Genomic DNA, 12,975 nt, shown 5'->3' with positions numbered 1-12,975 from the left:
ATTCCACAAAATTCCATGGAAACCCACTCATCACACCTTTCTGAAAACACTGGAAATGTAGGTTTCATGCAAGGAACTCTGGGTGACAGATGGCAAAGTTTGCCAAATGCAAACATGCCTACCAGCTCTGAGAAGCCATTCTCATTCACACTGCTGAAAATCCCCATGTGCTCACTGAGAACAAGTTAGCTTGTGCCACTTGAAGCTGCTTCAACAAACAGATTCACTTCTGCACTTCTAAGCTGTTCTCCTCAAGAACTTTCAGAGCACAGTTCAGGCATGAAACACGAAGGGTGTCAGAAAGAGTTCTCTTGAATCTAGCATCACCAACTTTCAGGGGAAAAGAGGAACAGCTGAGAAGATCAGTTCTCCAAAGTCTCACTGACATCCATTTGTCACATATTTGTTTACAACATTCACTTGAAGTGCAGGTGCCCACATGAGTGAACTGTTTTTTTTATCAATGGCACAGAGGCTTCAATGTGTAAGCATGCCTGTCACCTGTAAGAAGCAGTTTTGAATTCTTCTAGGTCCACAGGAAAGAAAAATAGCATGTGCTCACTTACAACAAAGTTAATCAACAAAGCAAATTGAAACTGCTTGCAGCAAACAGCTTTCATTCTCCCATTCCCCAGCTATTTTCAGCAATCACATCCAGAGTCCAATTCCAGATCTTCAAATATTTCTGTGTGTTCTGTCTTGTATCTGGTTACCAACCCTAGGCCTGTTGCATCAATAGCTTCCAGACGGGGCGGGACATCTAATCTTCTTTTCTTTTACAGAGATAGAGGTATTTTGTGGACTTGCATTGTATAGAACTGTACTTGACTCCACATAGCATTCACTTTTCTCAGGTCCTCCAGGGTGTCTTTGCCTCCAAGTGTTGCTTCTCATGAATGGCACCTTCCTCATGACTTGTACAGTCAGAACTTTAGCATCCATGTACCACTGGTCTTTAGTGATCCTTTCTCTCCAATCTAGAGGAACATACCTTTTACCTGTTCACCTCTTTCAGAAGGGAGGAACTTGAAAACAGGCCTGATTCCATTTCTTGCTTTGCAAATTCTCCTTTTCAAGTGCTGGGGTGTGAGTGGTACTGTGATAGCTTTGTGATACATTTGTGCACAATCAATGAACACCAGACTCTTTGATCTCTTCAGAATTTCCTCCCTGTCTCCTAGGTTACCCATTTTGCAGATTCTGTCCTTTGTAGCAATTTTTGTATAAAGGAACCAATTGCTCTTTCTGAAAACATACATTCCCATGAGTTGTTTCCAATCTCAGGTTCTTCAGTTATTTGTGCACATAACTGGAATTATACTTTGAATTAAATCAAGTGTTCCTCTTTGGAATTTCTGACACTATAAATAATACATTGAGACATTTTTTATGTATTCCTGGCCAAAAAACAAGCAAGTTCCCCCTCCACCACCTCCACCATCACCACCACCACCACCACCACCACTACCAATTTTATTTGCTTTTGAATTTTTTCATGCTGTTTTATTTATTCTTTCTTTCTTTCTCTCCTTCTTTCTTTCTTTCCTTCCTTCCTTCCTTCCTTCCTTCCTTCCTTCCTTCCTTCCTTCCTTCCTTCCTTCCTTCCTTCCTTCCTTTTACCTTGCTGGATCTGGTTAGCATAGGCAAATGAACTAGGGCTTTTTTTCAACTATCGCCTTTAATGGTCTTTTGAGAATCAGCCTAACCCAGCCAAGACATTGCATTTTATGCACAATACTTTTGCAATACTTTCCATCTAAACTAGATTTTAAATTTGCATCATATTGTTTAGTCTTTTCAGATTAAATGTACACAATGTAATTTTAAGTGATTTTTTAAAAACGATGAGTAAAAGTCAGAGATAGCTAAACTAAAAACTATATTTTTTCTCATATCTACTGTCTAACAACTGTGCTACTGATATCTGAGTGTAAGTCTCCTATTCTTTAAACAAGCATGATAAAAATCTGCTGCTGTAGGAACAATGCTTTTGTTTGTTTCTCTGCTTTATGCTAGGGTGCTGTTACATTTTGGAATTAATAAAATATATCACAGTTTATTATAAGTACTTTTAGCCTTCAGTAGTGAGCTCTTTAGTTGACACTATCAGATCTGGACCTCATGCTGTGGCAAAAATGTTTTCCTTTTCTTTCACATAAAGTTCTTGAAAAAAGTTAATATTCATCTCACCCTTAAATAAGTGTCTTTGAAGCTTGATTTCCAAAGATCTTTGAATTTTTCTGTTTTCAAAAATATTACATCCAGGGGGTAGATTGCCATGGTTTTCTCAAGTTAAGTCCCAAGCATGCTTATGTAAAAGGGAACTTCATTAATAAAATGGACAAGATTTGTCAGAGGAAATGATCGCTGCATGGCATGGGGGAGTCATATCTCAGGCTCTTGATTTCCCATTGCTCTTCACTAGGTGGATATTGCTCCGGAACTCTCAGTTATCTGTCCAACCAGGCCTCCTGCTCTCAAGACAGCAGACAGATGAGCTTTGTATTTAGTCTTCAGTCAAAACACGCTTCCATTCAAGTTTTGTTTTTACCTCTGTTAATTGAATTTATTGAACCTTTCTTGAACAGGTCTGGGTGTTTAGAAATCCATAGACAAAACAAAGCCATGGTCCCTGAGCTTATGAAACTGAAAGAAGAAACAGAACAAAGGAAGCACATATGGATGTCCACATTTCTCACTGTCCACTGTGAAGCACATTTCTCAATCTCCACAGTGAGAAAAGAGTGAATAAATTAGGCTGTACAGGTTTATGAAGAACACAGGAATTAATAGTGGTTAGAACAATCTAGAAAGTCTGTATGAAGAGGGCCAGAGATATAGCTCAGTTGGTAGAGTGTTTGCCTCTGAGACAGTCTGGGTTCAATCCCCAATACCACAACAAAAAAAAGAAAAGAAAAGAAAAGAAAGTGTGTCAACCTCTCACAAGCAGGAGCTAAGCTTTTGACATAGGCTTGCAACACTCTAGCAAGGCAGCCTCACCAGGTTCTTATCACTTGTACCCACCCCTGCCATAGTGCATCGCCCAGCTGTAGTGTGCTGTTCCTTTTCCTCTGACCTTCAATTTTCTATAAGGTATAAAAAATCTATGTGATCTTTTGTATTTATATTTAAGCCATTTTTCTTTTTACATAGTTCTTTGATCAAACATTGTTCAAGGATTAGTTTCCTTTCAAGACTTCTTTCTAACATTGGATAGGTTCTCAAGTTTTAGATGATTTATCATAACCTTAATTTCTAATAGACTTTCATACTTATTTCTCCAACCAATACGTACATTTAATCATTATAACTTTAAAAACACAAAAAGGAACCAAAAACAAGAAAAGTGAATACCTGAGCATTTTCATGTCCCTTCTCTGCCAGGCCTGAAGTCTAGTTATGTTGACCTCACTATGGCAGAGTAATCAACTCATGCATACAGTTCATTCTATTCTTCATCCTCATTTCAAAATGGTCCAATATTTTATTGTACTTTTGAAACTACAAGTTCCAGGTCATTGCTCTTTTTCTCATGAAACAGATGCTGATCTAAAGGATGTTTGTGATCCTATTATTCTTATCCAGATTGTTGTTGTAGCTTTCTTAATTGCAGTTGAGTCTCAAAGTGTAGTATTTATTATTTGTTTATGTTATTTTTTAGTTTAACATCTTCTATGCCTTTTTGCATTAGATAACTTCCGGGATTCATATTTTTTTATAACACCAAGCCAGTTGTTCTTTGAGTGACTCTTGCTGGATCCTCATATGGAGACAGAGCATCTGTCATGTGTCTCCTTTTACAAGAAAACTAGTACCAGTCATGATGACTTTACTCCCATGACCTAATTACCTGTGAAAAGCCCAACTCCAAGAGCCGTCACTTGGGAATTATGGCTTTGACCAATGAATTTTCTGGGGACATGATATTTAGTCCACAGCAGCAGGCATTTAGTAAACCAATTCTGAATTGGATGGAAGACAATAATAACCTGTTGATATAAATTGCACCAATTTCCACTGAGAAGAAAACAATTAAAATAATTTGGGAGGATATAGACATAACCCTATTTCTGCTTTGAATTGTGTGTGTGTGTGTGTGTGTGTGTGTGTGTGTGTGTCATTCGTGCTAGAAAAAGGATGAATTTGTCAAAATCAAAGGTCAGTTTTAAAATAAAATCAAACAATCTCACTTCCCTCAGGCAAAACAGAGCAAACAAGACAAGGACCTCTGAAACTCTGCAAACAATATTCTCCTTGAGTTCCCTGAAGAAGGTGGAAGTCCAACAGTGCAGCCTCCTTGTTCTGATTGCTCCTTTTTGCAGCTCCAGCTGAACCTCCACCTCAAGTTCAGATTCCTGGAACCAATGGAAGGAACCATTGCATTATATTCAAGATCTCATCAGTGGAAGTCAAAGTTCAAGGTACTTTATTGAAGCCATGGCATTAAGAAAGTAAGCATTGTGATAGTTATTCTGAACTTGGAATGAAAATAAATAATAAGACATAGACACTTTGCTTCAATGATGGGGGCCCAGATATGGCCTGGTATTTTTGCTAGTGCTATATCTCAAGAGTTCATATAAATCAATTTGCAGAGGCATTATTTATTTCTCTTTCCAAGACAATTTGCCAGAATGAGGTCAGAAAGAAAGATTAATATTACAGCTAATACTGCAGCAAGAATAAAACTGTTTTACAATTAGGATCAGATCTTAAAGAGGAAGGCATTTTTGCTTTGCCAGAAAATATTAACTGATGAACCTTGCAGATTCTAAGTGTGTCCAGTGTCAGTGCAGAAAAATGTCTCAGGTAGAGGCTTTGGGTTCAAACTCTTAGAATAATTCCCTTAAAGTTTCTGATCCTGAGTCAAATATCTTCTGAAAACAGAAAAACATCATGGGATTGTGTGAGAATTAAAATAAAGAACGGGTGGATAAAGAAATTTACAATGAAATACAATTCAATCACAAGTAAACATAAAATGTCATCATTTGTGACAACCTAGATGGACCTGGAGGACTGTATGTTTCAGGAAACAAGCCAAGTCCAGAAAGACAACTGTCACATGATCACATTCGCATGTGAATTCTAGTAGTTTCATAGAAATTGTGAGTAGGATAGCAATTACCAGAGGCTGGGCAGAGTGTGGGGGAGAGGAGTGTGAGGACATTGGACAGAGGTACAATGTTATGCTTAGCAGTAATAAGTTCTGGTATCATGGATACACAGGGTGACAATAGTTAAGAAGAATGAGAGGGATTTCAGTGTACTCACCATCAAGATACAATAAAAATTTCAGGTGATGGATATGCTAATTACCATAAGTTGATCATTACCCAATATATCCATGAATTAAAACATCACATTTACCTCATAAATGTGTTTCAATATTACATCAATCAAAATTAATTCATACAAAATGAAAGTAGGTGGGTGGTGGAGTCCCTCTAAGAGTAGCTCTTTAACAAAGAGCAGGTGTTTGATAAATAGCTTCTATGATAAAGGATGGACTCCACTCCTTATAAGCTTTCTTGCCTAAGGAATCAAACACAGGTCTAAGTGGAAACTTGTACTGTGCTTTTATATTTTAAAGCTTATGAACTTTTTTCTCATATTATTAAAAAAACTCCACAGATAAACAGAGTATGTATTATTTTCTTCTTATACTTCAGAGAAATAAACTGAGTCACAGAATTGTGTGATACACTGGAAAGATTATAAAACTTAAAATGAGGAAGTTTAATGAAATTCCTAATAGAGCCACTAACTGTGGTATGGCCCCCAGCATTTTAGCCCTCCTGTGTGAAAGGTAAATATGCTGACCTAGATGTTTACCATGGTCTGAAAAATCCTATCTGTGATAGAGCTCAGGCAGAGAAAAAATTATAAACTGAATTTGGGATTATGTAGTTATTAAATAGTACGGTTTTCCTCACTTGATCATATTGCTCTTTTTGCAGTTATTTGCAGCATCTATCCCCTGTTTTATATGATGAAATTAAAATTCACTTGCCCTTTAAAATCCAACTGCTAAATGTGCGTGTCTTACAGTAAATGTTGCTGAACTACCAATGATTTGTTGTAACTTTATGGGGGACACACATAAATCAAAAACACATTCAGAGCTCTGTCCAAATTATAAATTCAATAACTTGGGTGCAAATTATAAATCAAAAGACTACTGTGCAACTGTCAATCAATTGAAATAGATTAATAACCTCAACTTGAGTGATTTGATGAACTACAGAAGTTATGGGAACTGCAAGATTTCAGCTCTAATTTGAGAATTTTTCTAGGGCTGGAAACTCAGTACACTACATTTGTACACTTGGTAATAAGAACAAGAAAATTTACAGGACACACACCTTGAGCTTGGATAGGGTTTCATTTTGTTTTCACAACTGCCCTCTCCAGTAGATACTCTTGTCATTATAATCATTTTATAGACGAGAGACTGCCTATCAGAGAGGTAAAACAGTTTTTCTCATGTGGCATACTGATGAACTTTAGAGAGGATTCAAACCACGTGGGGAGTCTTCTCTGATGTAGATCTCTTAACCACTGCACTAAACAAATCCAGGTATGATGGATTTGTTTTAATTATGAACAGTTTAATTTTCTTGCTCAAATGAATTTTTTCTTATTAGGATTCTTCAGTCCATCTGTGTAGTTTTCATGACTTAACAGAACCACAAGTTCATGAAAATTAAAAGTATATGCTCTGCATTTTCTTTAAAAAAATGATTTCATATTACTTATCCACTACCTGCACTTTCCTCTTCTGGAGATGCAGGAGACCGCCAGCCAAGTCATGGGATTTGCTGAGGGTTAAAAGGAAAAATAATACTATGCTAACAGCTCAATCTTTAGTTTCCCTTAGATCATTTAGTAGATTACAAATGCAATTTTACAAGCTCAGGTGAGTTGAGTACCTCCTGCAAGATATGCTCTCTTGTAACTCTCCAGATATGCACTATCTTTCTAAGTCTCAAAACTTACAAGAAGATAGTTCTCATTAGCATTTAGACTTTAGTAGTCAAGAGTTCTGTGGAGTTGAGTGGCTTGAACACACATGGCCTGTCTTACAGAAATGTGATTTTACTGACCTCATATTCCAGCTTGTGAGAGAAAGAAATGCAATACCTCAAACTCTTGACTTCCCAAAGAAAGTATGCTTCACAAAGACCTACAACCTCTCTCCACACTGCAGGAACTTTAGACATTCTGTCTAACCCACTGGCCAGTCAGTCCTTTTGCAGTCATAACCTGCCCAAGACCATTGTCTGTGGATAGAGGGGAGGAGAAGCAGAGATCTGGCCTCACTCAGCACCTCACACATTACAATCAGTATCAGTGGTTTGATCCTTGTGTAGCAGCAGCAGAAACAGCAGCAGCAGCCATGCTTGGGATATTTATCTGCAGCCAGTAAATCTTGGAACACCTCAGGTAGCCTATCGCCTGACCTCAGAATCCTGTGGAGACCTCACAAACCACAGGCTCTAAAATCACATGGCGGCCACTTAAAAAGTAGCTGGGTGTATCCTAGTTACCTTAGGAGACTGTGGAACATGGTAAAGGTGAAGAGAAAATGCTGGTTATCACAAAGAATGCTGAATGCTAGCAAACAAATCCATCCAAAGAATAAAGGGAAAGGAACACAAGCCATAAAGAGAGCTGAGATATTCCCCACACTTCCCACACACCAAGGTAATGTCATTTCTGCCACTTCTGTTGTGATTCTTAGGAAATGAGCCTAAATGTGGAGATTGTTTCTCTCATTCCATCTGCACAAAGATGAGGTACAGAGTCTAAGCCACCTTATGAGACAGCATGACCTGAGATAAGTAAACTGATCCAGGCAGATCCAACTTCAGAGTTCCTTTCAGCAAGGCACAGGTGTATAACATGACAGTCTTAAGATCCTAGAAAAGCAGTCAGAAGTCACCTAGGGCAAATGAAAGGAAGTGGGCTTTCTCATTACTGACTTCTAGCTCCAATCTTTGTAAAAATATCTCATATAATATAATATAATGATCTATTTGTACAACTAAAAGAATAATTATTTTCATGGTTGGTTAGGAAATAGAAAATCACCCTGACCTCTTGAGGTAACTACTACTGTGAATTTAATGCTAATAATTTCCTAAAACTTTTTTATTTTTAATTTAAGGGAAAATTACACAGAATTAAATTTGCTGCCTTAATAAGTATAAATATATGATTCAGGAGTATTGAGCATGTTTACATTGCTATGAAATTCATCTAACAGAACTCCCAGTCAAAAGTCAAACTCTATACCCATTCCACACAACTCCCCAGCACTCCTCCATCTGGGGTCACCACAATCTGCATTCAGTTTCTAGAAATTTGACTGCTATAAGTTCCTCATGTAAGAAATAGTGAAATCAGTGTACTTTTTTTCTTTTTGTGATTGGTTTATGTCACTTAGTGAGTGTCTCCAAGGTTTATCTATTCTGCACCCTATTCAGAGTTTCTTTTTATAAAGTGGTTTTAGCAGCATTATAGTGGTTTGATCCTTGTGTAGCAGCAGCAGAAACAGCAGCAGCAGCCATGCTTAGCATATTTATCTGCAGCCAGTAAATCTTGGAAATTAGTTTTGTTGTTTTTTTTTTAACTGCTATCACCAAAAGAACAATTAAAAGAAGAAAAGTTTATTTTGGGGCCCACGGTTTCAGAGGCCTCATTACTCAGGGCCGAAGGTGTGGCAGAAAAGTGTAGTGGAGGAAAGCAGTTCAGAACACCAAACTAGGCAGCAGAGAGCAGCACCACCACTCTTCAAGAACAAAATATGTACTCTGAAGGAATGCCCCCAATGACCTTCCAATGACCACCAATGATCCTCCTCCAGCCATATCCTACCTGCCAGTTAACAACTCAGTTAGTCCTTGTCAAGGGCCTAATAAGCTGATTAGATTAAGACTCTCATAGCCCAATCATTTCACTCTGAATTTTCTTATTTTCTCTCACAAATGAGCTTTTGAGGGACACCCAATATCTAAACCATAAATAAACCATTCACTTTACTGTGAATGAAAATATTTATAAATAATATATTATTTATTTATGCATCTTTTGCTAATTATAGTTTGAGTTGCATCTGTGCTTGCTGATAGAGCGGATTTATACTGTTAGATTGAATTCCACAGTATAATACTAACTACTCATGGAGGACATTGACTTCTTTCAACTTCTTACTAATACGGACATGCTAATTTTAACATGTTTTCCATACCTGCCTTGACATATTGTCAAGAGGTGAGATAAAATGTTGATTTAAAATAATTTTATCTGTTTCTTTTTACTTTTATAATACTATTATTTGGCATTAATCACAAATTGCACAGGTTCAACTTTGGTTCCTTTTAATGACCACTTGACTTTGAGGAACATATACAACTTTTCTCAGTTGGAAGTTGCTCTTCTATGAAAGAAATAATACTATGGCAATTCTGATGATCAAGTGAGTTAATATACCTATTGTTACATAATAGTGTTTTATATTTGTCTCTCATATTTTATTAATTTATTCGTACTTAGGATCTTACCCAGGACACTTTACCACTCAGCCACATCCCCAGACATTTTTAACTATTTTTTTTTTAATTTGAGACAGGATCTTGCTAAGTTGCTTAGTGTCTCACTAAATATCTGAGGCTATCCTTAAATTTGCAATCCTCCTGCTTCAGCCTTCAGAGTCACCAGGATTACAAGTGTGTACCATTTTAACTTTTTTATTCTTGGTGGTGTTAAATGAGTTAGTATACTTATTTGTCACATGATAGAATTTTATATTTGCATTTTATATTTTATTCTTAAAGTGAGTGATACAAATTTTGTTTTCATATGTGTATAAGATTATATATATATAATTATATATAATATATACTTTATATGTATATAATATATACATATATGTAAAGTATACATATAATTGTATAAATGCAATTATTATATATAATATATATTTATATGTAAAGTATGTAATTTATATATATGTATATATTATATATATATTATATAAATATATTTATAATTATTTATTAAAAAGCTGTTATGTTCTCATGAATGGGACATGCCATCCAGTTCTGTCACAAATTATTTCTGGATTTTTATTATGTGATATATTTCTCTACTTGCTAATCTGTATCAAAATTCTCTTTATCTTCCCCTCAATTATATCATATCATCTCTGTTATGAGTGTCTCTTAAAAGTTTTGTAATCTCTTATAAAAATCCACTAGATACTGCTTATTCTATAAGCATGTCTTGGGTACCTGACCCTTGACTACATACATCTGAGCAGCTATCCATTTCCAGTCCCCCCACCATGTTCCCTCAGAAACAGAAACAAAAATGATGGTACATTAAATAAAATCTGTTGTATCTGCAGAAGAGTTTGGGGAGAATTACTCTCCTTATGATAGAGGATATTCTAATCCTTGATGTTCCATGTTTCTTAATTTGTTAAGGTCTTTTAAGTATCATAGCATAAAATTTAATAGTTTCCACTAGGGAATCAACATCTATTACTATATTTTTGATGGTTTACTTTGGTAGATGTTGTGAAAAATTGTTTTAAAAGAAATTGCATTAATTTACACTCTTCCTGCAACATATAAGTTCCAGTTGCTCTACATCCTTACTAATACTTGGTATTTCAGGCTATTTTAGTTGAGTTATTTCTGTTTGCTAAGCTCTATTTATAACTCTTTTTTAAGGCATTTTTTTACTATAGCCAATCAACAGGTAGAAGATAGAAATTTGATCCTCAATTATTAATTACATTTCAGTAGGTACAATAACGTAGGCTATGAAGGGGGAATAAAAAATGTTCAAGGTACTGTTTTGACTCTCTCTATCTCTCTCTCTCTCTCTCCCTCTCTCCCTCCCTCCCTCCCTCCCTCTCCCCATCACCTCTCTATCACACATCACCCCACACATATATATCTATATATTCCCACTTGAAAATGGTATAAATTATATAACTACTTGTTAATTGCTGCAATTCGAATACCAAACAAAAGCCCAGCTGCAACATAGACTAAATGCCAGAGATATCAATTTCAATTAATGTGTAATTTCCAACTATGAGAAAGAGACTACCTAGAAGTATAGAGTATAAAAGAAATGTTTGAGGATTGTACAGCCTCTCTTCTAGGACTAAGACTGCAAGTTAGGAAACTAGAAATAAATACATTTTTACTCTGACAAATACCAAAGGAAACAAGAATTACAAAAAAGTTGTAAAAATGAAAACTGCAATTGTATGAGCTCAACTTAAGGAAAAAAATTAAGTTTTGCTCTTAGGAATCCTATAAGAATAAATAAAAATATGGTATTTAGTTGATTCTAAAAGCAAGATAATCTCAATGAGTGTTATGTTTTTTTATGTTGAAAAAAATATCAGAAAATTGTTACATTGTCTTATAAAAGTCAACACATTAATTGAGTGATTGACTTTAAGTGGAAAATAATTTCATTTGGTTTAAATGAAGTTTTGCAAGAAAAGGTCAGTTCCTGGCACACAGTTGGAATCTTCACTGAATAAATACTAGAATAAATGAATAGAAAGATAAAAAAAAATGAATTTTTCTGTCAATGAGTGACGAATAAATAAGTGCATAATAGAAGGGTGTAAGGTCATAGTTCTGTAGGGGTCCATTGCACTGTAAGTCAACTACTAATTACCCTCTTTTCCCGGAATGGCTTCTCAAAAAATTTTTTATCATGAACTGTCTCATTCTTATAGAGATCTTTTGGAGACAAAATTGAATTTTCCTTACTCTCCAACAATATAAAGGTAATGTGTCCTCAGCAAAATGACAGCTTTGTGTACAGACATTCATAAGAGATTTGAGCTCCTTTAACTGAGGGGTCCTCATCTGTGGGGCACACCCTCTGTGAGTGTTATAATCCTGGTACCTCCACATTGGTTTTGCAAATACAAACATTGTGCTCATGCTGCTCACTCTGCTGTGGGCAAGAAATTTCTCTTACCCACATGTCCATGTCTTCCACCCGCATCCCTGTAACTTTGGAAGATGAGCATATAAGCTTACATACAGCATAAAATTTGACTTTTTCTGACATAGGTAAACCTGAAGAACTATATTAAGAGTTTTTGGTGACCTTTGAGACATTGTGCTGAAATTAGCATTTAAATTAATTTTAATGGAAATAATTACCTTGACAAAAGTGGGTTTTGTAGTGGTTTGAGATATCATGTATCATTTTGTCAGTATGAACATAAAACACCAAGAGACTATATTCTTGGAAATGAGAAAACTTGGATTCTGAACCATAAGTCTATCCTTTTAATTCTACCTCCCTGTGCTTCAGTGTCATCACTTATAAAATGGGTCAATAGATGTCTTCTAAGTTATTATTTAGAAATAAACTTCATCTTTTCTTGTGCTCTACTGCAACATTCAGACATCTCCTGTGTTATGCTAAAGTCAAGTATTGGTATTTCTAGTGTAGGCACTGATACAAACAACACATAAGAAACCATTCAATAAGACACTTTCACCAGTAAAAGAAAAAAAATCTCTCATTTTAATTAAATTTATGCTCATGGCTCATCTAGAATGTTGCTCATTTCCTTACAGAAATGGAGAAAAAAATCCTCACCAAATACACTACCTTCTTCTTTCTCTACTAAGAATGTATAGCTAATTAGATATAACTATATTTATCATCCTCTTAATTTATAAATATCTATAAAATGATCTTTTACCAGACATCTATTCAATCAATAAGACTTTGGCTACAAGAAATGTATAAATTAAGAAAAACTGTTGAATTGTCTAAAGTTTCTATTTCTAAAGATTTCCTGTATATAATATTACCCTGAAGTAGACATAAGATAAACGATTACAAATCTCATTTCTCTCGACTTTTTTCTCTCTCCTTCTAAAATTTTTGAGAGAATAAAATAAAAAGTCAGAAAATGTA

General features: G+C 35.5%; 1 long non-coding RNA gene across 2 annotated transcripts in view; it reads left to right on the top strand.

The window, feature by feature from the left end:
- The window catches only part of LOC144366528 (uncharacterized), a 32,173-nt gene that overhangs the window by 16,749 nt on the left and 2,449 nt on the right, over positions 1-12,975 (top strand). The window contains exon 2 of one of the 2 annotated variants that reach the window (XR_013425586.1): positions 4,200-4,421. This is a non-coding gene — a long non-coding RNA (uncharacterized LOC144366528). Of the gene's footprint in view, positions 1-4,199; positions 4,452-12,975 lie in introns of both variants that reach the window. The other variant, XR_013425585.1, reaches the window with a different exon arrangement.

This window comes from Ictidomys tridecemlineatus, chromosome 9, assembly GCF_052094955.1.
Source record: "Ictidomys tridecemlineatus isolate mIctTri1 chromosome 9, mIctTri1.hap1, whole genome shotgun sequence".
Taxonomy (NCBI): domain Eukaryota; kingdom Metazoa; phylum Chordata; class Mammalia; order Rodentia; family Sciuridae; genus Ictidomys; species Ictidomys tridecemlineatus.
The sequence above is the reverse complement of the archived record's forward strand: the minus strand, read 5'-3'. Positions and strand labels throughout refer to the sequence as shown.